The sequence below is a fragment of the Mus caroli genome, chromosome 3 (assembly GCF_900094665.2).
Source record: "Mus caroli chromosome 3, CAROLI_EIJ_v1.1, whole genome shotgun sequence".
NCBI lineage: Eukaryota > Metazoa > Chordata > Mammalia > Rodentia > Muridae > Mus > Mus caroli.
Genome location: NC_034572.1, coordinates 46,673,226 through 46,698,959, shown reverse-complemented (window position 1 = coordinate 46,698,959; position 25,734 = coordinate 46,673,226). Strand labels below are relative to the sequence as shown.

The 25,734-nt window shown below is 42.0% G+C and overlaps 1 protein-coding gene across 1 annotated transcript in view; it reads right to left on the bottom strand.

The window, feature by feature from the left end:
- Lhfpl6 (LHFPL tetraspan subfamily member 6) overlaps positions 1-25,734 on the bottom strand; it is a 199,200-nt gene that overhangs the window by 170,460 nt on the left and 3,006 nt on the right. The gene's annotated exons all lie outside the window — the stretch shown is intronic.

Sequence of the window (25,734 nt, the reverse complement as noted above, 5' to 3'; positions counted from 1 at the left end):
GGCATTTTAAACACATCCCTTGAAGCCTGTAACATAGGCAAAAGGCCAGCACTAATACAAGGAGAATGTATTGTCTGAGAGAAACATACGGGACCACATTCAAAGACTATGATTGTGACGATAATTGGTAAATTGGATATTTTTCAAAAAGTCTCTTTGTTCTTCGAGGCACAGAAGCTGTTGTTGAGCTATCCTTGTTATGAACGAAGAGCAGAGAGGATTGGGGTATGCATGGGATCAAAAGATGTGATGAAAGGGTCTGTAATTAATAATAATTGCTTCCCAAGTGTCTATTCTACATTAGAGATTGAACTTCATAAGGAATGTATTCAGGCCCACCAGATAGACTTAATAATTTCACTGCAGGTGGTCTTTCCTGGAAAAGCTATTCACAGACTCTGCATGGGGCAGCTAAACATGATTAATAAAACTGAAGTCAAGTCACTGAGACAAAGCACACCTTGCCTGTACTACCAGAGTACTTGCGTATTTCTAAGGCACCAGCAACACAGCAAGTCAGCTTATGCAGTTCAGGAAGCCTGTGCACTGGAGGCCTCCACCCAAGGACCATGTAGGCACCTTTACTGGCATATTCAAATACTTTTATTCAATGGATGCCTTTTCAGAAATGGTAATCAAGAATGTCAAGAATGCTTTGAGATATTGGTAGGATCGCTTGTCAGGATATTCTTCTATATAAAAGAGACTTTATTGAGGCCAAATGCAGACATATAAAGCCCAGAAAACTAAGAAAGAGAAAGCAGAATAGTATTTCGGTATGTCCAACAAAAACATAAGTGAAAATAAAGTAAATGTTTCAACAATTGTATACCCACATTAGAACACCATTTATCTTAATTTTTCTCTGGGAAGTAGATGAATGGAATTAATGGAATATAATTTTTAGATTATTTTGATATGCACCTAATAATTATGTGTCATTTGGGTAGGCTGATTATAGCAGTAACCTTACCCAGACATGAAATGTATACTTGTAGTTCGCCCTATAAAACTGAACAGCCCAGCCCAGTCGCTTGCTTTGGCTAGGAGAGTGTCATGGGATATGTACCATCTCGGTATAGAGACTCCCTCTCCAAAGGCCATTTTCACATTGGGATCTTGCACTGCAATCTTGAAAACAAAACCTGAACATGCCTGCTGTGTGATAAGACCCAGACTAAGGGAAAGATGTTAGCTGAGGTCAGCACAAGCCAGCCGGCCAGTAGACTCTTCCTTTGCACAGGATAGACCCATGAATGAAAGGTGATTCTAACCTAAGCCAGGCCACTTCAGAAGAACCGCATTACCAACTCATCAACCCATGCACACAGCCGTCATATGATTGTGGCTCAAAGACGTTAAATGTGGGGATAGCTTATTACACACAATAAAGTTACAATCACGATTGGTTCCGAATTGCTCCTTGAAACTCAGAATTGTTTTGTGTCTTTTTTTTTTCTTGCACTTTCTGTCTTCAGTATCACCATGTGCTATGACTCAGGGTTATTCCTTATACTCCAGCCTGTCCCTCTCCCATTCTTCCCATCATGGGTCACTTAGGTCATGTCTCCCCATCCTTTGTGTCCAGTGTAGCTCTTCACGTTACCCTATAAAAGACCTCCTTTCCTCATTCCTTGCTCTTTTCTAGTTCATTCTTTAATCATGGCAGCAATTTCCTGCTAAATCAGAACCATTATTTTACAAAAATACCTGTTAGGACATATCACCCCACCAGTTCAAGTCAGGGCCCTTAAAAGCTCCCAGGATCCCACAGGATGTTCTGAACTGCTTAGCCTGAACGCCAAGATTCTCCATCATCTGATGCCAACTTTCTCTTCTTGCTGTTCAACGACTGCAGCCCTCTGGACTTCTTCAGTCCTGTTACAACTGGAGTCACCACCAAAGGAATTCATACGCTTTCATATCTCAGAGCTCTGAAGTGTTGTCATCCCCCTTCTTCCTCTGTTAATGACCTTCAATGAACTGATACAACTAAGAGCTCTCCTGTGTAGGCATGCATCCTGCCATTCTCCATTCCTGCGCCTGTCTGTGCATCCTAGGTAGATCTGACCTTTCCCTTAATGTTATAACCACACCTCCATCCTGATAAGATCTTCATTACAGCTTGATCTCTTTTTAGTCAGGATGCTAGAAGGTTGTGAATCTGTTGGCCACACAGTTCTTGAATCTTTGTGCCCTTCATACACCATGATATAGCACAGGATTCATATGTTAAGGTTAATATTAATGTAGTATATTACTAAATATAACACTAAATTAATAAATTAATGATCTTAGTTTCCAAGAGGAGAGAGAATGTGATCAGAACAAAATGTAATTGTTTAACCAAGAAACATAGCAAGACCTGGGGCAAATGAATACCTATGACCAAGATCCAGAACTATGGTTCTGCACAAAATGAAGCTACTTTTGGCTCTTTCAAAATTCTCACTTCAATGTCACAATACAGCAGCAGATGTTCCACTCCTGATCCAAAGACTGTCAACAACAACTATGCTAATTTCAATTAGAATCAAGACATTCCAGAAGTGTCTTTCTAGTCTCACTCTTTGTCTGTCTGTCACATTTGGCAGAATTTGACACATAAGTGATGATTTTGCAAACAACCAAACTTTGCAAAACAAAACTCTGTGGGTTTTTTTTTCATTTAAAGAAAAAGTTTTTGCATTTTGCTCTGAAGAGAAGAGAGAAAAATGACACATTAGTATGAAGAATCATGAAATAGCTACTTTCAGATATAAACAACTGTATTCAGCTGAGAGTTCTATAAACTCCTTGTTGGTATCCCTCGAGAAAGCAGCTCAGTGACCTTCAGAAAAAGCTCAGAATCACCATAGGTCACCATTTCCTTCATCTATAAAGTTATTAGCTGAGACTGACAGAAAAATAAGCTTCAGTGAATTTATTAAATATTAGTTTCCTGAAACTGGTGTTCACACCAATGAACATAAAGGAATGCAACATTTTTATGATATTAATTTAGGTATTATGCATAGTACAATATTCTTGTCAGGATAACAGTGGGCACCTATATAAGTGTTAAAGATTCCTAAGGTTTATTTTATGTGTATGAATGTTGTCTGTCTGTCTGTATGTTCACCACATGCATGCAGTGCTCACAAAGGCCAGATGAGGGCATCATACCCCCTGTAACTAGGGTTGCAAATAGTTGTGAGCCACACTGTGAGCACTGGGACTTGAACTCCAGTGTACTGCAAAAGGAATAAGTGCTCCTGACTATTAGGCCAACCTCCAGCTCCAAAAGACTTAAAGATTCATTTTACTTCATGCATAAGAGATTTTGCCTACATGTATGTGTGTGTCCTGCATGTGTGTAGCACCCATAGAGCCCAGAAGAGGGTGACAGTATTTATTACCGTCACTGTAATGATAAGAAGAAAGTCAAAAAACTAGTAACTTATATCAAGGTTATATAGCTATGTGTTAGCCTTTCTTGACACTGTGACACAATGCCCAGAAAGTCAACTGAAATCCAGAAAGGAAAGATTTATTTTGGCTCATGATTTCTGAGGTTTCCATCTATCGTCACAGAGTAAAAGAGCCCACATCATGGTGGCCAGGAAGCAGGGAGGGAGAATAGTTCACACCATGTAGATTTCTTTTTTCTTCCTTTCCATCTCCCCTGGGCCCTGAGCCTAAGAGGTTGTATAGCTGTTCACATTCAGGTCAGAGCTTTTAGTTATCTCAGGAGATGCGCATGCACACACTCACACACACACACACACACACACAAACACACACACGGTGTGCTTTCCTGACCTCCTAGGCATGTCTGTCTCATCTAACTGAGCTGAGAACCAAGATTTACCATGACAAACCACGGGAGAACTCAATCCCTGTTCCATGTGTCTCCAAAGCCTATGGAAAGCTAAACACTTGCCCCTCAGCTTAGCCTTACTCTTTCAAGGGGCATTTGCTCCCTGCAAGTATTCAGTATCCAAGCATAATCTCCCTTGTGATGAATATTTCCCAACAGTTTTCTGTATACTGTGCAATATTTCTATTGAACCTTCTCCCTCCTACTTAACTAGTTAATTTCTACACTGATTCCCAGAATTACCCTTGAAAACACGGCCAGTTCTTGCTCATCTGACTCTAAATTAGCTTTCTAGGCTCTTCTCTTATCACAGTCTTCTTCTTTAGCTTTTCTTACTCCCTAGCTGCAGTTAGCTGCAGCCTACATCGGGAGAACCAAAACCTTTCTGGGTTTCTGCCTGAGAAATCACCGCACCTCTTCAGCACCCAGATCGCCCATTTCTTGGCAGTGTAGCCTAGCTTGTCCCTCCTCCCCACCAGGGATAGCTCCAGCTTTCTTTCTCAGTCTACTTTTATGCTCAAACTTTGTGCTTTACAGTGCTGAAAATTGGACCCAGCTGTATCGGCGCTGAGCACGTGCTGACTGAGCAGCACTGCAGCCCTCGTTGGGAAGCCCTCTACAGCATTTCCTGCTCTGCACTGTTGCTTGCTAACTGCTCCTTAGAGCCTTTATAGTCAAGTTGTGCTCCGTGGACCAGCAACATCAGTCTCTCAGGAATCTCAGGCCCTCCCACAACCTAGAACAGGAGATCTCATGTTCATAAAGTCTCATGGGGTATGTGTAGACTATAGACCTGGACAAGACCCCCTTCCCCCTTTCACAGTCTGTGAAATCAGGATGAAAATAGTTGGATCTTGTCTGTCTTTAAACTTAGCCTAGGAGAACTGGCCTATGGGGATGTTTGGTGAGTCAAAGAGCAAACACTTCCAGGGCTTCTCATGGCAGCCCTTAAGGGACAAGAGCTATCAACTCACTGCCAAAGATGGAAAAACTGAGTCTAAAGACTTGAGGGAAATTCCCCAAAAACTCAGTCCGTGGTTACTAGGATGAGCGCCAAGCTTCACTAGTTTTAAATTTTGAATTCTTGTCATTTCCCTACAGGGTTCCCACACATAACGATGCACATCTATGCACTTGCTCTTACAGTATTTATCTTAGCATTAGGATCATGCCCAGACAGGGTGAGTCGTCACTCACTTTAATGTTCACGGTCTCTCTCATTCCTGTGCTCATAAAACCTTATCGAGCTCCCACTATTAGCATAATGTTGTGTTCAGTATTAAGCCTGGAGAGCAGAATAAGCCAAATCAGTTTCTCCTCCTCACGGGGATACCAAGCAGTAAAGGGCAGTCTTCACACATAGAGAAGTACTATGCCTGTGTGTGTGTGTGTGTGTGTGTGTGTGTGTGTGTGTATTGTGTACCTACAATAAGGAGAAAAATATGAGTAAATATACTTTACACAACCTACTGTATGTGCTGTCAAACAAAATCTGGTAAGGAAAGATACAGGAAAAGACCCACCAGAGCCCCATTCAGTTTTCAATGCATCAAAGATTTATATACTCTTCCCATTATCATTAATGACTGTTATGAACTTAATTTGTCCCCACACACCAAGGGGGGAATAAATTCCACACAGAGGGGAAATAGAGGGTATGTAAAGGAAAAAAAAGTATTTTATGCATAAGGATGAGTGAAGACTGGTAATGACCACAGTGGGGGTGATAGTAATTTTTTAAAAAAATTCCTCATTATGAGTCATAAAAGACATAGGCTAATATGGGAGAGAGAGGGAGAGAGAGAGAGAAAGAGAGAGAGAGAGAGAGAGAAAGAATATAAATGAGAATTATCCAACAAAGCAACACATTCTTAGTTGACTCCAATGAATGAATCCACGGGGTTGGTAAGTGACTTACACGGGTCAAAATAGATGCTCGAGAACAAGCTAAGAGGACCAAGTTTGCAAGTCAGCAGCACAGAGGCATTCTGCAGAGCAGCACTGTGACATATTTTAATGTCTTCCTGGCTAATAAGAGTAAAACAGACAAGCAAGCACAGGCCTGGGACTTGGACCATAATTTCTGCTGCCCTGGGAACAGCATTTCATAGAGTGATCAGGAGATTTTTGTTCCTCATCAGATCTTTATTAATCTACTGTCATGTCTCTGTATTTTATTGTTCCTGCCAGGTAACAGATTATATTAATAATTTGAGGTCATAAAATATAGAGGCTAACTCAGGGACCTGAGAACAAGGTGAAGAATGAGTCTGGCATGATTCTTTTTTTCCCAGAACCTCTGCTTTTCCTGTTAGGGGAGGTGAATAGATAGCATTCCCAGGGCCGTCTGTCATATGAGGGGGCAGAGACTTGTTGTGTATTCCCCAAAGGCAATCAAAATCCTGCAATTTGCATGTAAGACTCATAGTACAAAAGGCACATAGAGACTGTCACCAAAATGCACAGGCCCTGGGTTGCATTCTCAGCAAAGGGGTGTGTGGAGCATAGAAGAATAAAATACACCATTTGCTTAGAACCAAGTCAAACTCTTCCAACAAGCTTGCTACCCAGCTCATCTCCTATAAAGAAGGAAGATAAACTGGGAGGAGTTAGGAAAGATGTTAAAGTTGCATTACAATATCAAGGGGCGGCAAAAAATTCTTTCTTCAAAAGTAGAACCCAGTGTATGTTAGGAATGTCAATTCTAAGCACTGCTGACAAAAAGGAAAGGCTAGAATTTAGCTGGGTTCACTGCAGGCTACATATGATAACACAATTGTTATTGCGAAATGAAGCCTCGGTTACAATTCTGGTGCCGTGGTTTTTATATTTAGGTGGTTGTTAAAATAAGATGGAATGCTGGCAAACTGCCACAGGACAGCAAAGAACCCAACAGAACGAGGAAGAAATGGTCACAGAAACACAGCAGAAGAGAGACTGACCATTTTCTGGGGACCGTGCAGGAGGCTGGGAGCTTTAGCCCTCAGTGCTTTCTGAAGGAACATTTGCTTATTAGAAAAATGCATCCCGTATACAGTTTAGCCCTGGCCAATTCCTGGCGGGGTGGCTGCGAGAGGTGAAGCTGGAAGCCCTTCTGAGATGTGAAGAACTGCTCGCATGGAGATCATCCCTTTGGAGTTCACAGACTCCGGGGAGTTGACTCACAGCTTGGGCTACCACCCCAGCCATCGAGCGAGCCAGTCTGGAGAGAATGGGTCCCACCCTCTGTCCCTCTGCTGCACCAACCGGCTTAGGGGGAAGTCACACAACGAACAACAACTCTACAAGAAAGGTGGCTGTCAAATAAAAGGCGGAAAAGCCCCGGGGCCATTGTATTTAGATTTTTTTTTTAACTCAATTTGTAACCTGCGGTGCCCTGAGGTACACCTGAAAGACAAATGCAAAGAAATGCAGAGATGACTTCTGGGAACTTGAGAGACAATTTTATCTATTTATTTATTTATTTATTTCATGGCAAGTTGTTCCTCTCTAGTGTGTAGCCCCAGACACATGGTTTTTGTGACAAAGGGAAAAGAATTGTGTCTTCAGATGGGGCTCTCTTGGGTGGAAATAGTAAGTAGCTGCACACGAGTACAAAGGAACCTAACACTGCTAAGCTTTCTAGTCCTTTTACTTTCTTGGTAACCAGGCACTTTCTACTTGCTAAAACTTTGGAAACATTAACATCCATCTCTCTATGGCAGAAACTGTGGAGTGTGTGTCCTGTGCTGTGGGTCCCTTCCAGGTTACTGAGGTTGAGCTGACAGCAAACACAAGTTGCTGGGAACAGAGCTGAAGGAAAAACCAGACAGGACTGCTTCTGCCTGTGACTTTAAACTTGCTACTTGCTTTCCCCTAAAGCCAGGGTTTATAACTACAATTTTCTTTAATATACTGAGAAGACATTGGCTAAACATGTAGCATCTATGTATAGATATGTACATCTATACATACACACACACACACACACACACACATACACACACACATATATATATGTCTTATAAAGGCCCTGGAGAGATGCCTTGGTGGTTCAAAGCACTTGGCTGCTCTTCCAATGGACTGGAGTTCAGATCCCAGCATGGTGGCTTACAACCATCTGTAACTCTAGTTCCAGGGATCTGATGCCCTCTTCTGATCTCCACAGACACTCTACTCATTGTTGAATACATACATACAGGAAAAAAAATACCCATACATATAAAATAAAACTAAATTTTTAAATGCTCTATAAAATATTAAATTATAAGGAAAAGGACTGACTGAAGAAAATTATCAGTTTATCTTTCTCTGAAATCTGATATTTTACAAATTTTAAAGACCATACTTTCTGTAATAAATTCTCTTTATCTCCTATTATTGAAGTTGAAGGAGAATGAAATAGACAAAGACCCCCCAAATCCAAACATAACTTGAGATTATTAAGAAAGAAGTAAGCAATCACAATAAATTTTTCCAAAAAAATTCAAAATATTTTAGACCTTGTAGACCACATAAGGTCTGTTTCTTCATCCTCTCCCCTCCTGTCCTCTCCCTTCTCCCCTCCTCTCCCCTCCGCTTTTCCCCTTCCTCTCTTCTTCTCTCCTCTCCCTCCTCCCCATCCTACCCCTTATCTCCTCTCCTCTCCCCTCATATCTTCTCCTCTCCCCCTCCCCTCCTCTTCCCCTCTTCTCTTCTCCTCTCCCCCTTCCCTCCCCTCCTTCTCCCCTCCCCTTCTCTCCCCTCATTTCCTCTGCTCTCTTCATCTCTTCTTCTCTCCCTCCTCTTCCATCCCCTCCTCCTCCCCTCCTCTCCTTCCTCCCCTCCTTCCCTTCCTCTCCTCTCCCTCCTCCCCTCCCCTCCTCTCTTCTCCTCTCTGCTCCTCTGCCATCTTCTTCCTCCTTCTTCCTTCCACTTTCCTCTCCTCTGAGAAAAAGTTAAAACATTAAAAAAAAAAAAAAAAGACAAAAAGAGACTTCCAGGATGGATTTGCTGGCAGGAGCCAAGAAATTGTACAAAAACAGAGAGTAAATTTAACCTGCAGCCTGTTTTTAAAATAAAGCTTAACTATTAAACACAACTTTCACTTGTCCACAAACTATCTCCAGACTCTTTCCCATAGAGGAGAATGCCTTTCACAGAGACAATATGGCCCATGACACCCCAAATACTATTTATTAACAAACTCTTATGGAAATGATATTTTCTGCTCTAGAGCAACAAAAACACTTCATTCTTACCACTTTCTCCATAATTCTTAACTCCAGAGAGAATTCGAGCAAATGGTCCCAGTTACTTGGTTGAGGGGAATTTCTTTTTCTTTTTGCCAATATTATATATCGTAAAAGGCAAAGCATGATAAATTTTATATAGGAAACCAGTGTGAGGAGAATTTGCTCCTTAAAATGGGTGGCTTGGCACACATCTTCATAGCTTGTAACAACCTAAAATGGGAACTACTGCCTTTTATGAAATGTTTTATGAAAATAAAATAGCCTGTTAGAATTCTGAAGGAGGATGCTCAGTATAAACTTGGGGCAGGAAAACATCCTTCAGAGGAACGTGAGTTTGTGGTGAGTCTGAATAGAGTTTAGTGGGCACAATCATTCGCTTTACCCAGAACAATGGCCTGTTTGGATCTAACATGCTTCTTCTACGGATCAATTTCAATTCAGATCTATAAAAAGATATAAAACTAGTAAACAGAGCAAAATGCTGTGTGTGGCGCTCTCTCTCATTTGTGTGAGAGACAGAGACATAAAGAGTATTAATATAACTAGCCAGGGTTTTAGAGAAAGAGGCTCTGAGTCAGAAAGCTCAATAACATACACACATAGACACTCACACACTTATACTCACACACACAAATACACACATACCCATATATACATACATATACACACTCACACACAAACACACATACATACATACATACATACATACACATTCATACACACACTCTCATACATACACACACTCTCACACACATAGACACATACTCATATACATGCACACTCATATACACTCACTCATACACACACAGACACACACACAGAGAGAGAGAGAGAGAGAGAGAGAGAGAGAGAGAGAGAGAGAGAATGTTAACTTCTGTGTCTCCAGCCTCAGAAAGGGTTGATATAGTTCAGGTAGACAGGCACTCCTCCTCAAGGACGACCATGTGCATGCAAGTCGAGCAAGAGTCTGTCTAGAGTCCTTACTGGAAGGCAGAGATCCCAGGCACTGAGTGACTCTTTGGGCCTCAGGGAGGAGATGGTGCTTATTATCAAAAGCAGTTTCCAAGTGCCTGTGAGACTCATACAAAAATTGAACCGAAGCCAAATCATTTCCAGAAGTTAGATTTCTCGGCTGGTCATCTTTCTCTCAACTCTGTTTGTGTTTCGCCCTAGAAATTAAATTTGGAAAGTACTACAAGATTGTTCCTATCCTGTTTGTGTTTCACATTCCTTCTGCATTACCAAGCAAAAGTTCTTCCTGCCATCCATCTCAGAAGCTCCAGGCTGTGTCCAGCTTAGAGGGATCAAGTGCTACCTCCAAGCAAAGGGCCCAGCACCAGCAAAGTGACCTCCATCCCAAAATCAGGGATGTTAGAAGACTCCACAAACACAGAGGGCTTTCTATAGATGCAGCACATTCTTCATCCATCCGTCCTGAAACCTGATTACTTAATTTTCAATGGGGCCTAGAACAATTTTCTATCCTGATTTCCACTGTTAGTTTACATACATACATACATACATACATACATACATACATACATAGAATTTAAAAGGGAAACTGCATGAAAGCAAAATCCATGCACCCTAGCTTGATCATCTAAAACTATTTAGCCCTCAGCTCACTTCCTGGCACGTAGCAGAGGCTTAGCATCTCCAGATAGGTGGACAAAATTGCGAAAGACCAGAATTATGTTTCTTTTGTATTCTACAAAGTGGTAACCCACAAATGGCTTTGTAAACCTGTTTGGATAATAGCTGAATGCAGTGTTGGGAGTTAACATTCAAAAGATCTTCTATCAATGCACCAAAGACAAGGATCCTGGCAGCTTTAAGTCATTCTTAAAGCTCGTCATGTGTATAAGGTTATAAATGCAAACGTTAAACCAGGGAGGGAAGGCATGGGATGGATAAGGTATCATAGCAAGGACAAGGAACGTCCTGGAGCTCTGCCTGTGACCTATACAAGCAGCAACCAGATAGCATGATAGGAAGTCACCGAGAAAGTGCCTCAAAGGTACCTAAAATTAGATACAAAGCAGCCAAACATAAAAAGAGCATGCAAGATACAAAAGAACTACAGTTACTCACATGAGGCTTTGAACAGCAGTACTATACAGTTCCTAATAGTGTATATGTGTTCGTGCACGCACACGCACACACACACATGCACACACACATACACATACAATGGAATCCACTTAGGATGCGCCCCTTCTACCTTTACCTCTGCTTTGGCAAAGCACACCACTGTCAAATTTTCTTCACCAAGTGCAAAAGGCCACTTAGTTTCCTGTGTTCACATCTAAACTGTGCTGGGGGGCTGTTTCCTCTACTCTTCCCACTTCCTGTCTTATTCTTTCCCTAGGAACATCCTGTGTGCTGCCCTTGGCCCTCACACAGATAGCTCATCACTGACCTCTCAGCCCTGCTCTGTCTTACAAAGGGATCGGCTTGCTTATCAAAATCAAAATTGTATGGGATCTTCTCCTGGAAAGCCAGGGCCTCTGGCTGGCGTTGGGGATGCTTGTTTTGTTGTTTGCTCTTTCCTCATCGTGGTATTTCAGGGAGATTTCTCTTTCTTTGGGATCCATTACTCAAACAGTCTGATATATGAAGTGAAGGCCTCTTTACCTCAAAGTCTGTGGAGATCACAGAGTAGCTAGTAGTTACTTTTTATTCATGTGTATGTACTGTGCAAGGCATCCTAAAGGAGACATCTCTTCCTCCTGCCTTATTACAGTTCAATTTCTTGTGTAAATGAAACCTCCCCTGGGGGCATTTTCCTGAACAGGAAGTTTTCTTTCCTAATCGTGGAACCAGAGACTCTGACTATCTCATTTTAGACATATCCTTATGTTGTTTCAAACTAAAGTAGAACTCAGTTCACTTTCCGCTACTCTGATTTATAATAGCTTTACCAGAGTTTGTGCAGACTAGAGCTGGGTTGTTGACTCACCTGTGCAATACAGCAAAAAGCCTCTAAAAGTCCTGGGCCTACAGATGAGAACAGGCTGCTTAGATTGGTAAGGTGTAAGGCTTTAAATGCTGTCCTTACTGATACAAGGCACATGCCAAAGATGGTAAATTAAGCATTAGTGCCAATTTGGGTCAGGACAGGTAGAAGCGTAAACATTCATTCCCCCTAGACCAGAAACAGTCTAAGCAGGAAGCTTTCTTACCACGGCCTGGAAATGAAATGATGGTGTCCATTCATTTCAGGAGATGGGGGCTGGTGGGACATAGCAGGGGAAAGAGCGCTTGCTTCCCAAGATGAGGCTCTGAGTCCAGATCTCCAGCAAGCACAGGAAAAGCTAGGACTATGCTGCCTGCAAGTCCAGCCCTGTAGGGAGCAGACACGAGAAAAGGATCCCCAAGGCTTTGCTGGTTGACAAATTAGCTCCAGGTTCAATGAATAAAATGGAGATCAATAGAGTAAGATACCCAAAGTCTTGCTCTGGCCTCTGCATACACTGCCAGGTACTCACACACGTGTGCATACACACACGCACGCACTACTAATTCAAACCTCTCTCTACTTTCCACATTAAGAATAGTAGAGAGATGTGCATCCTGGACAGGGATGCAGGCTCACTCATAATTTTTAAGGCTCTTCTATTGCCTACCAATATATATATATATATGTGTGTGTGTGTGTGTGTGTGTGTGTGTGTGTGTGTGTGTNTNTNTGNTNTATATATATATATATATATATATATATATATATATATTTTTTTTTTACCTTGGAGGCCTGTGTGTTCATTTTGACTGTTCTTCAAATTATGTCACCTGTTCTATGTTGGAGATGACCAATGCCACTAGCCAATTGCTCTTTTGTTTCAACTAATAGAATTAAAGTCGTTGTTTCTTGCCCTGTTATACATAGCACAGGCTGGCTGCAAACTTGCTGGGTTGGGGGGTCCAGCTTTTGATTCAAGCTGGAGTCATCAGAGAGGAAGGAGATTCAGCTGAGAAAATGCCTCCATGAGACCCAGCTGTAAGTCATTTTTCTCAACTAGTGATCAATGAGGGAGAGCCTAGCCCATCGTGGGTAATGCTATCCTTGGGCTGGTGGTCCTGGGTTCTATCAGAGCAGGCTGAGCAAGCCATGGAAAGCAAGCCTGTAAGCAGCAGCCCTCCATGGCTTCTGCACCAGCTCTTGCTTCCAGGTTCCAGCCCTGCTTGAGTTTCTTTCCTGGCTCCTGCAGTGATGGATTGTGATCTGCCAGTGTAAAGCAAAGAGACCCTTTCTCCTCTCCAACTTGCTTTTTTGTCACCGTGTTTTTGTTGCACTTAGAAACCCTGACTAAGACACTTGCCTCGTGGTAAGGTTGTCCTCAAACTCCTGACTCTCCTGCCACAACACCCAGAGTGCTGAGATCACAGACATGTGCCACCATGCTCAGGTTCAAAATTACCTGACCATCAATGTGTCAATCAATCAGTAATGAAGTCTCAGTATGTAAGATGTGCTACAGGTATGAGAAAATTAAGTTTGACGGGACACACTCACTATCCTGAGTCAAAAGACAAATGAAAAGGAAAAGGAGGGAATAATATTTAAGTCATTCCCTCCCCTCTCCCCATACGCAGTGATACAGCAAAGCTATTCCAAAGCAAAACAAAAGCAGTAAACGCTCGAGGGGAGCAAGGCACACACACTCAGCAGTCCCACGTGTCACAGAAGCAGCGGCTTCCAAGCATCAGCATGAGCTACGAGGTGTTCCATGAACCGCCTTGTCAGCCAGGCGTGGGGGTACACGCCTTTATTTTCGGCATTCTGGAGGCAGAGGCAGGTGGACCTCTGTGAATTTGAGAGCAGTCTGATCTACGTATCAAGTTCCAGACTAGTCAGTACTACATAGTGAGACCCTGACCTCAATCAATCAATCAATCAGTCAATGTATGTCTTTTGGTCACCTTCCAAAGGTGATAGCAAAGAAAAATACAGCAATTGAGGTATTTACTAGAGGTAAAATTTCAAATATTTACCACTTCAGTTTTGCTTGGAGGAACTTGGCTATATCGCTCCATATGGGTGGGACAGGGAATAGGTAGGCACTTGCACAGGTCAGGATCAACAGACAGCTTACAGGATCCTTCCACAGCCCAACACTACGTCTTGGATTGGCTAATTCTTTCAAATAGAAATGTTGGGTAGCGCTGAAAACCTTGGCAGCCTGACAGAAAATATATGTCCACAAAGACCAAGAAAAGACTTCTGAAGATACCCACTGCCTTTAACACACACAGTGGCAATCTTCATTTTATCCTTTCAGAAAAGGAATTGGCTTTTGTCTGAAGTAAATGGCCGGGTCAATCATCTTGGAATAAGATAAAAAGCACCCTGGCCTGTTAGATACCCCGATAGGATCATCAGGAAGAAATAGCTCTGAACCGTTCCAAGGGAACACTTATGGCACTGACTACATCGTCAATGGCTGATGGTAGGAATGCTTGCAAAATGAAAACCGAAGAAAAGGCCACCTTTGGATACTGAATGTGGATCGGAAATATTTACACTTAAACATGGCTTTATTTTCAGCATAGCACCGATAGAGTGCAAAAGAGAAAATGCCCACCCTGCCTTGTACAATGAGGTACTCGGGTATGAGACACAAAGTGACTCGTCCAGACAAAGGAAGGAACTCAGGAACTCAGCAGTACAATGCCGAGAACATGGACCAAGCGTGGCATCAGCCCCAATATTGTATCTCGCTCCAATGAACACCTGGATGTAAAGTTTTCCTGAATGATTTTATGGGAGTCAGCAATCCAGTGTGTAGGAAAATGAGACAGGGCAAAGTTTGCTGAGACTGCAGCAGGGGCACATGACAGTCACACAACGGGGCACAGTGCTCTCACCACCTCCACTAGAAAGAGAAAGATGCTGATAGACTCCACAGGAGCTGTGGCAGCGGGGCTCCTCACCAGATGTGCAGGGGTGATGCCACAGGAAGTCTGCTCTCTCAGGGGGTCTGGAAAGAGGCAGAGCTGGCTCTGCAGAGTTGTGGGGGGTGGGAGGCAGGGGGGAGTAAAGGTGAAAGACAGAGCTCTCGAAAGCACGGAGATAGGACTTGGCAAGGAAAACCCTAAAGGATTCAGTTTAGCTGATATGGCAAGAGGTCCGAAGCTCCTCCCATCACCAGTGGGGCCGGAGAAGCATCACAGGAAGCCCTTGTCTTACAGGGGCAATTGAGAAATGTAGGGCCGCAATCAGTCAAGATTATTCTCTCAGAACCATGAAGATAGATGGAAAAGAATAAAACAAACTGAGAGGGGGGTCCAGGCAGAAGGCTGACTCTGTACTGCACCAGTGTTTTAAGTGTACCAGGACACTGGGGACAATACTGAATGCTACATGGTGAATGCACGCCAGAGTCATGGTTGTGGCACCATGGTTTAGTTACATATAATTTGCATATCACATGAAGTAACTACCTCCCAGTACATTCAAGACAAAATTTCTTTTCATTTCCAGGATTCAGTCTCTGGTTTCAAAATGACTCATTTTTACAGTGAAATTTACACGCCCCGTCTCTAACACCAATGTCAAAGTATCTTTCCTTTACACTGTACTTGTGACAGTGTTTAAAAAATATATACTCTTTATTTCTCAGTTCCCCTGAAGATCAGAAATGCCAGCTCTCAAAAAAACCTGAGCTGAGCTCCAATCCTCACATCACTGCAATACACACCTGTAAATAACATTACAAGCATCATTCGGTGACAATCCAACTCAGTAACAGTGTTGAAGCCTTCTGTTTGTAGAATAACAGTGGTGTATTGCTGAAGGAAAGAGTCTAGCAGCTAGAGCTGTCAACTTACAAACTCCTCAGTGTTATACCCTGAATCACAAACTCCTTTTATTACACCCATCACAGTTGCAACCACAAAGTTGTTGTGCCATCTCAAGATTAAGTGGGAAAGCATAAGTTTAGTACATGGTCCTCTTGCTATGTTCAACGTGATTTTGAATTCTTCAAGAATACAAACAAGTTGTTATCATGCTAAAAATACATGTACTGGAAGAGATACGGGGGTGGGGGGCAGTTAAAAGAAATGTGTCTTGGTACCGGTGTGGCTCAGAGGTAACGTGTTTGCTCTGCAGATACAAAGCCCTGAGTTCTACACCCAGTGTAGACACCACAGGCAGTGTCTCTCGGAAGAAACAGATAAGACTGAAAAGTATAAATGAGAAGGAACATCGGCAACACTCTGCAGAAGCAAGACACAGTTGTGTGGACACCGAGAACATTCCAGATACCCACGGGGCATCTCAGACCATGATCTGTGGAAGGCAAACACTGAGTTTAAAAAGAACAACAACAACAAAAAAAGATGGAGTTTCAGGCTCGGGAAGATGACTTAGCAGGGGAAGTGCTTAACACACAAGCTTGTGGCCCCACACAAAGCTTATGGAGGAGTCATGGTGACCCCATGTGACCCCAGCACATGGGAGGCAGAGGCAGAGAATCACCAGCACGAGCTGGCTGGCAAGACCAGGCAAAGAGACAAGCCTCGGTTCATGGAGAGACCTACCTCAATACATATAGTAGAGAGTGATCAAAAAGATACCAACGTGCACACGTGCACACAAAAAGAGGACCTTTTTATGTCTTTAATAAACTAAATAATAGATATAATAATAAATTAGTAATGATAATAATAAATAGTAATAAAATAATGATATATAATGAATAATAAATGATGTAATGATTAATAAAATAAATAAAAAGTATTAAGTAAATAAATAAGAATACTAATACTTCACAAACCAACAGGAGAGCTGTGGTGTTGCCCAACAGTAAACCAGCAACAGGTGAAAATGCAGCCCATTCTCCTCTCCTGTGTCCCTCATTCTCTCTTCCTCCGTGCCTGCCTTAGCCTCAGTGCTATGGTTCCATGTTCTTCCCTACTGGTGTGCTCTTACTCAGCTTCCCCTCTAATAGTACTGCAGCAGCACACAGCAGGAGTCAGTAAGGATTGATTCAGTGGCCTATCAGTAATAGACATTGTTTATTGGTAATCTATTTTATCAGGCTTGATAGTATATTGATAGATATACGTAAAACGTCAATGAGATAGTATTTCTTAAGTACTAACTGAACAAACAGAGGCGGGGGTCAGAGACACCAGGCTGACGCATGTGTCCTGCCTTCTTAGTTTGCACAGGGACCCACAGGCAGTGAGCAGTACCTGAAGATCTGCTAACTTGAGGGAAAAAAAATACTAATGTGTCGTTTGACTTGCTAACTCGGGAAGACTTTGTTTTAAAATCTAACTCCATGTAAATTCTGACATACCCCGCGTGGGGTAAATATTAGTCTGCACTTGGGCCATGGGTGATGCCGCAAAAACAGCCCACAGAATACTACAACCCTATCAGTAACACCAAAACAATAAAATAAAATAAAATGTCACCAAACACTACAACCCTAACGGTAACACCAATAAAACAAAACAAAACAAAACAAAACAAAACAAAACAAAACAAAATGCCACCAAACAAGCTACAAGCCTAACAAGCTAACAAGCTCAGAAGCAAGAGTTCAGAGAAAAGTAAACATTTCTTTCATGCCATTTCTACTGTCTTCCAACTCCCTCAGACTCAGATCTCTGGGTCTGTCTTAATTGGACTGAAACACCATTACGGTGAGGCCACTGCACACGGAACACAGTTTTCTGAAATTGCAGCAAAGTCAAATGTGTATCAAAAGGGGCCACGCGGGGAAGGAGAAGTCACTGCTGTGTCATTTAATAAACCCACTGAGCACTGAGGGCTCGGGCAGCCAAATTGAATTTTAAATGGCTCCTACAAGAGGCTATAATCAGGACAGCCACCAGTGGAGAGGGGATGAATGAACTGACTTTTTTCCCACCAGGGGATCAAAATAGAACACCATCTTTATGCATGAGACCAGAAAAAAAGAAAGAAAAAAAAGCCTACAAAAAGTTATGGTATTCACCCTTCACCTTTCTGCCTTTTGTCCAGTACTTGGACATTTCTGGACTCTATCTTCCCTAAGGTGGTCTTTTGTTAACGAACATTATGCAAAAGGATTTTATCCCACCTTGATTTCCATTGTGTTCTACTCCAGGCAGCAAAAAACTCCCATCAAGTGAAAAGTCCCCTGTGACCCTGAACCATCACAAAACTGCCAAGCAGCTGGCACTCTCCAGGGAAGGCTTAACATCCACCATTAAGTCAGTCAGACATGGCTGCTGCTAGACACTCTCCTTTCAGCCAGCACAGCCAATGTGAGATGCGAACGCTCTGCCTACTTGGGAGTACCTGAAGAAATGTCTTCTTATATGAAGTTTCAAAACCACAACCCTTGAAACTCTGTGTGTTCTAATCCTGACCATTCTTATAAGTTCCATGCTCAGCCTTCCCGACTTCCCCTTGACCTCAAGAAGCTGGAACTCCCACTAGAATTTGAACAACAAAATGCCCCATGCTGAGCTGACCTCCTTGCTTTCTGAATCTGAAGATATCTTCCTCCTCATGAATGACAGTGACCTTCGAGGTGTCACTTGGACTTGAGACCAGAAAGACCGTTGCTATTTATCTGGTCAGTGACAACCAGTTGCCAACATCTCCCTCTCCCTCTCCCTCTCCCTCTCCCTGTTCCTTCCTTTCCTTCTTCATCCACATTCCTCTTTGACTCATATATTTTGCAGAGTCCAGCTCAGAGGAATCACCAGCCAAGGGCTCTATAAATCCAGTATGAATTCTGACTGGAGGGTTTGAGAGAAGGGAAATGAAGACAGAGATGAGCCTTCTCCCCAAAGCATGAAGAGAGGGTAGAAACTCAATGGCCACAATATGATTCTGTAGAACACTTTCCAAAGTGGGAATCTGGCCAGCAATAAAGCATTGCAGAGCTCCAAAGGTATATCCTTGCCTGTCCACCTGCCCCTACCTCTCTCTCAATCCTAGCAATACTGAATATTTAGAATAAAGGACTTGGATCTGAAGCTGAGTTTGAATAAGCACACCATGGGCTGATCTTCTATCATACCCACGCAGAGGGTGCACACAAATACTCTTGGGCAGATACTGAAAGCTTCCTAGCCCTGTCGGCACATTTGTTTGCACAATTTCTGATACCATAGTTTGGGCATCTTGACAGCAGATGCTAACATCAATATTCAACACAAGGCAAGCATCTGCTGTTCTGGAAAAAAAAAAACTTTCAAAGAGCTCATATTCTATTGAGTTTGGAGCAGATAGCAAATTATTATCACAATTCTCTCAGGCACTTTGCTGGACTCCAAAAATAAGATCTTATTTTAACATTTTGACTTTGTTCTTCCCCTTCCTAGAATATTATGTGAGAATGACATTTGCAATTTAATGTTTACAACTAGAGGTATAATATCTTTTTTTCTCTGATTGTAAATTGAAGATAGAGTACAAAATGGAAACAGTTATATCCCCCTAGTCAGATAGATAGATAGATAGATAGATAGATAGATAGATGATAGATAGATATATAGATGATAGGTGATGATAGATGAATGATAGATGATAGGTAGATAGATAGATAGATAGATAGATAGATAGATAGATGATAGATGAGTGAGACAGCCATATTAAAAACCTATAGTGAGGAGGCTAGGATAATGGTTCAATCAGGAAGGATCGGCCTTACCAACAAGTGGACTATTACCACCAACCTGCAATGAATTTTTGTGAAATGTTGCTGTATAATACAACTACCAGGTTTCTGCCAGACTCATAAGCTGAGTCCAACAGAGAAAAATATTCACCTGAAGGCAGAAGAAACAGTTCAGAGGTTGAGACCACTTGCTGGTCTTACAAAGGACCTGAGTTTGGTTTCTGGCACCCACATGACAGCTCACAACCATCTGTAACTCCAGCTCCAGAGGATCTGATGTCTTTCCCAGCCTCTGAAGTCACTGCACACACATGGCACACAGACAAAACATCCACACATAAATAAATAAATAAATAAATCTTCAAACTGATCACCTGTGTTAAAAAGATTCAGTACTGATCATGCTCAGAAACTCTAAATTCAATATATAACATAAAATAGCTTGTAAAAGGATTTATTTTTGTTTATGTGTATTTGTGTGTATGAGCACATGCTTGAGGGTCCTAGAGGGAGAACTGGATCTCTAGGAGGCAGAGTTACAGGTAGCTGAGAATCCAATGTGCTGAGAACTAAACCCAGGTCTTCTGCAAGAACATGGACTAGATAGAGCCATCTCTCCAGCTCCATAAGGCAGCATTTAATTAACACTTTCATAGGATAGTGATAGTATTTGTAGTTTCACTGATTTTTAAAAGTGGGGACATCTTTGGTCTCACTCTTAAATTCGGTGTTCTCATCTATAAAAAGAGTGAGTTTCTTGCTTAGACATGAAAATTGTACTTCAGATTTCTTCACAAGATTGAACCCAAGTTAAATGTTATATATCCAGTCCATTCTCCCCCCCCCCCCCAAGACTGTGTATATGCCTCAACATGCCAAAGCATCTATAGAGATCTGTTGTAATGGAATCTGATCATTTTCATAACTAAGCACTTTGAACTCTTCTTGCTCCCGCTAATTAGATTATTCCTGCTCACACATCTCAGTACAAACAGAAATTAACGTTCCCCAGGCCTTCTTGAGAATTATACTTAGAGAGCAGCAAGGTCAATTCTAGAGGCATCAAGGATGAAAACTGTTGGTCTTGTATAACTATTTTTCTGATTTTTAACTCCTACCTACAGAGCCACCCTGGCTAAGTTGAAAGGTTCAAGTCCTGATGGTGGACAATGGTACCTTGGTGTAGTATGCAAACTATGTGGCGCTTGTGAGGCCATATGGACACAATGTAAGGATCTCAATGGTCTTTCTTGAGCTCTTTCTAACAAATGGCTATTAATTCACACCCCTCAGTCAGTTCACGGTGTGACGACAAACCAGTTTGCAGCTGATATACTAGTGAGGCTAACTAATCCACTCGTGACTCCAGCCTCTGTAGTCTCTAGCTATGAATGGATTAGCTGGTGGCAACATAGTGGGTATGTGAAAAAAACCACATGACTCTCCACTTTGAAAAAAAAATACAGAGGAACCGAAGCAAGTCAGAAATCTCAGCAATTGAAGGGAGGATTGCTGTGGTGCTGCTCATGTGGCCAGCCCTGTGCCATGGACAACGCCATAGTCTGTCATTTTTAAGAATTATTGTCATTATTATTGTTTATTTCAGAGATACAACATTGGGGGAAAAAAGAAAGAAAAAACAATAACTCAAACTGGGAGTGGGGTGGGGGTGGGGCTGAGTACAATTCTCCCCAAAAAGAAACCAAGAGCCTAAGATTCATAAACCAAAAGATTATGAGGTTGCATCATAAGATCTCAAGGCAAAGGACTCGAGCATAGCTCTCGAAATGTAATCTTTCCCAAAGCAGAGCATGGAAAGTAACAGTTGGTTCTCTTAGCTTTATAATTGCATGCATTAGGGTAACTATCGCCTAAGGCAAATAGGATACTATAAAGAAAGCAACCTCCAAATTAACATGTCTGTTTCCACAGCCCCAATTCTAATGTTCTTCATCTCAAACCTTCTTCCCAAATAACAAGTCCGATGGCGCTAAGATTGACACCTATATACTCTACACTGCGACCTATGCAATATGACTTACACATAGTAATGAATGAGGGTTTCGGTGAGTAGCATTGGATTGTTCAAGGGTTCTGTGCACCAGCTGGGCCTGTCGTTCCTGGAGAAGCTTGTTAACCTGTTCCACCTTGGCTTAACCTAGCCCTACTGAACACTCTCTGGGGAAGAGCTCTGGACTGTTCATGGGGAACAAGCTCACTGGTGATATCTCTAGGCACCTTGTAGAAATAAACGAATGCTACATTGAATCCCTGCATGAGAGGCTTAGAAGCTCCACAGCAAAGTATCCAAACAATGGGAAAAGTCTTAGATCAAAGCTCAGAAAAGCTCTTCAAGTGAAAACTAGGACTGACATCAATGGCTACACAAAACCTGCCTTTCACAAACATTACAATGTATGGCACTACACACTTTGGTGTTACAGGTTTTATGAATGAATAGCTAATGTGTTGTCATTCCTGCATGTAAGAAGCCTAGAACTTGGAGCAGGCAGGCTCTGGCATGCAATGTTAGTGTCATACCACACAGTGGGTCTTCCTGCTCCCACCATGTCACACTCTATGTCTCCAGCTCAATCTTATTCCTTGTGGGTCATCAGTACACACGAGAGGTTCGATGAAAGGTGGAACTGGGTGAGCAGAAAGTCCTACCACTGAGCAAGAGGGGACCATCTTCTTTCATACATCTATTGAAGACCAGGAAACTCTCCACCAATCAAATGTTGCCCCTCAGGTACCCTCCCGACTTAACCATTACAAGGTTTCCCTGGTGCTACGGAGTTGACCAGCAGCTGCCTGAGCCATCCCAGTGAACAAATCCTTACTAGAGACCCAGACCCACTATGTGCCAACTACAGAGGCTAAACTATGGTCATGTTTCTAGTTTTCCTCCTATAAAATCTTATCTCTGGTATAGAAGAATGATAAATGAGGGGAAGTTTTATATAACATAGATATTAGAAACATATTGAGAAATGCATATTATACATTTAAAGTCAATTCCAGAAAAAGGTAACAAGAATGAGGCAACTCAGATATACCCAACAAAAACCAGACTGCAAAGGTGGGAACCCTCTTTAGCTAGATTATGGGAGCTTAGATGTGGTCATGGCACAACTCACTTTAAGTTCTCAAAGTCAACCATTTACCATTTAGGAAGTCATCCTAAAATAAGAAATGTTGTTCACAAAGCAGCAGTTTAAACTGTGTCCCCAGAAGCAACAGCAGCATTATCACCTAGAAAGTTGTCAAGAAAGCAAATATCAAGTCCTCTGTGTGTGTGTGTGTGTGAGAGAGAGAGAGAGAGAGAGAGAGAGAGAGAGAGAGAGAGAGAGAGTCAGAGAGATACAGAGACAGAAATAGAGACAGAGACAGAGAGACAGAGATTGCTATCCAGTTAAGGACCTGAAGCTAGGGGTATAGTTTAGTGGTAGAGCATATACCATATGTGTGCCCTAGGAGGCATGATTGACTGAATCTCTCTCTCTCTCTCTCTCTCTCTCTCTCTCTCTCTCTCTCTCTCTCTGTGTGTGTGTGTGTGTCTTTAATGGTTACACAATTTTATACTGGGTAAAGAGAGACAGAAGTCAGACATCTTTTTTTTTTCAAAACACCCTAAGCACACCCCATACATGCTAATATTTTTATTATACATATTTTCTAAAGCCTTTCTACAGACCTTTTAAAAACTGAAGAATAAGTAAAACTTAATGCTCACTGTCTTTAAATTATGACATCAGCATGACTTCTAATAAAGATAGCAGCAATAAAGTTCACCTACAAGTTATCTTAGGGAATATGGCATTCGTCTCATGAAACATTCCTAAGATTGGAGGTCTTTATACAGAAGTCCCCATTTTATGTTGGCCTACTGGCTGGAAGGAGACATTTTAACTTCCGAGCAGCCATCACAAGAATACTCAAATCCAAGGATGACACTCTGTCCTTTACCTTGTTCCAAAATACTGCAGGGGTTACGCTGCCCGATGTCACACCATATGGGCAGACTCCAGACCCAGCAGGCCACAGTAAGCAAGATGCCTCTGTATCTCACCATTCCGCTGCTTCCTGTTGTTTTTGGAACAACCCTCACTTTAGCTAAACATAACCCTGCTTGGAGATTCATTTTTAGTAAGAGAGTCTGTCTCTCTCCCGGCAGAGTCTCCTAAATGCTCTTCCATTCTGACACTGATCTCAAGACTCTCAGAACTCCCTGATTTGCCATCTCCTGGTCTTTAAAAATACTCACCCATTTTATGAAGAATCAAATAAACCTACTAACCACATACGTTTTGAGAATTTAAAAATAAGAAACAATTATGTAGTGAACAACTGGAGAAAAAAAAACCTTCTGAAGGCATTTTGTCCTGTCATCTTTTCTCCTATTGGCTGTTGATGGTTAGCGACAGAGTTTCAAACTCTCTCCAAACTTCATGTTACTTATTAACTATAAATACACAATTTTCTGTGGTAACAGGCACATCTATTTAAGAGGTAGGTGTTTTTTAAATAACTCCCTTAGGTTTTTACTACAAGATTTTTGCCTGACCTAAGAAACATGTATAGGAAATAAGGCAATGCCACCTATTGGAGGCTGTTGAGATGGGTAAGAACGCCCACTGCATGAGTGTAAAGGCCTGGGTTCAAGTCCCAGGACATGGGAAAAGTCGGGCTTTCTTGTACCAACCCAGCAGCATTGTTAGGCTTTCAGGCTGCTGGTCGAATTCCAGATTCTGTGAGAGACTCTGTCTCAAGGGAATAAGGTGGAGGATGAAGGAGCAGGATACCGGATTCCATTCCTGGCCCTTGTGCAGGCACCTACATATGTACACAAGCTACACAGAAACACAAGTGCACACCAGAAGAAAACAGAAGAAAGAAGGGAGGGATGGAGGAACAGAGGGTGGAGGGGTGGAGGGACATAGGGAGAGAAGGAGGAGAGAAGAGCAAAGTATGATTATCTAATATATATGCATGTGTGTGTCTCAAGTGTATTCTATAGAATGAAGAGTTAGCTCCATATAATTCAAAAATAAATCTATACACAAGATCATGAAACATATATACAAAGCAAAGCATGGTTATTTTATATATGTGTATATAAAATTATATATATGTATATGTGTGTATGTATATATATGCATATATATATATATATCAAATGTCAATCCCCTTGGGTATTCTATAGAATGAAGAGTTAGCTCCACATAATTCAAAAAAATCTATACCCAGCTTAGAGAGAGAAGAAGAAGAAGTCTCCTGGGCCTCAGATTCACTTCTTGTGGCCTTCCTTCCTTACACGTTTAAAGGTAATCAATAAAAGCTGATTTCTCTTTGTAAGCATTTTCCTATTCTGCCAGAAATAATAGCAGTCTCTGCTCTAAAATGAAAAAAAAATGGAAAGTAATATTTACCATAAGAGGAGAGAATGGAACTGCCTAAGCGTTTTTCCTGAGCCAAGTAAAACACCAGCAAGCTCCGTTCATTCTTAAAGAAAAAGATTCCTCTCCCTCGCCCTAGCGTTAGCTCTGCTCTGAAAGTCTGCAACAACAAGTTTTCAAACACTGGGTTTACAGTTACACTCTTCAATGACAACCTGCTTGTTTCCTAAGAGTTTTACTACATTTCTGTATAAACATGTGTATTAAAGCCAATAAAGGAATAGGAAAACAGGCAGGAGCGACTGACAGCCCCCAAAGCACCCCCAGTCCCGGCACAGTGTGAGATGGGAAACCCCAGGGAAGCTAATTCCAGATAAGAACACAAAGGCATGCACATAAATCTAAGTCTTGCCGGGAAACACAAAGTGGCTTTGCTGTACCCATTCTCAGCACGCTGACTTACAAAGCTCTACGATAAGTAATCTGAAATAAGGGGCTCTCTAATCTGTATCGGATACCTCAAACATGGCCATTTCATGGGCCCTTTCTCCTTCTGGAGTCTTCAGAAAAGACTGCAAGAAAACTATCAAGTGGAAGAATAATACACTTTTCCTTTGTTATGAAGCTCTGCACACACT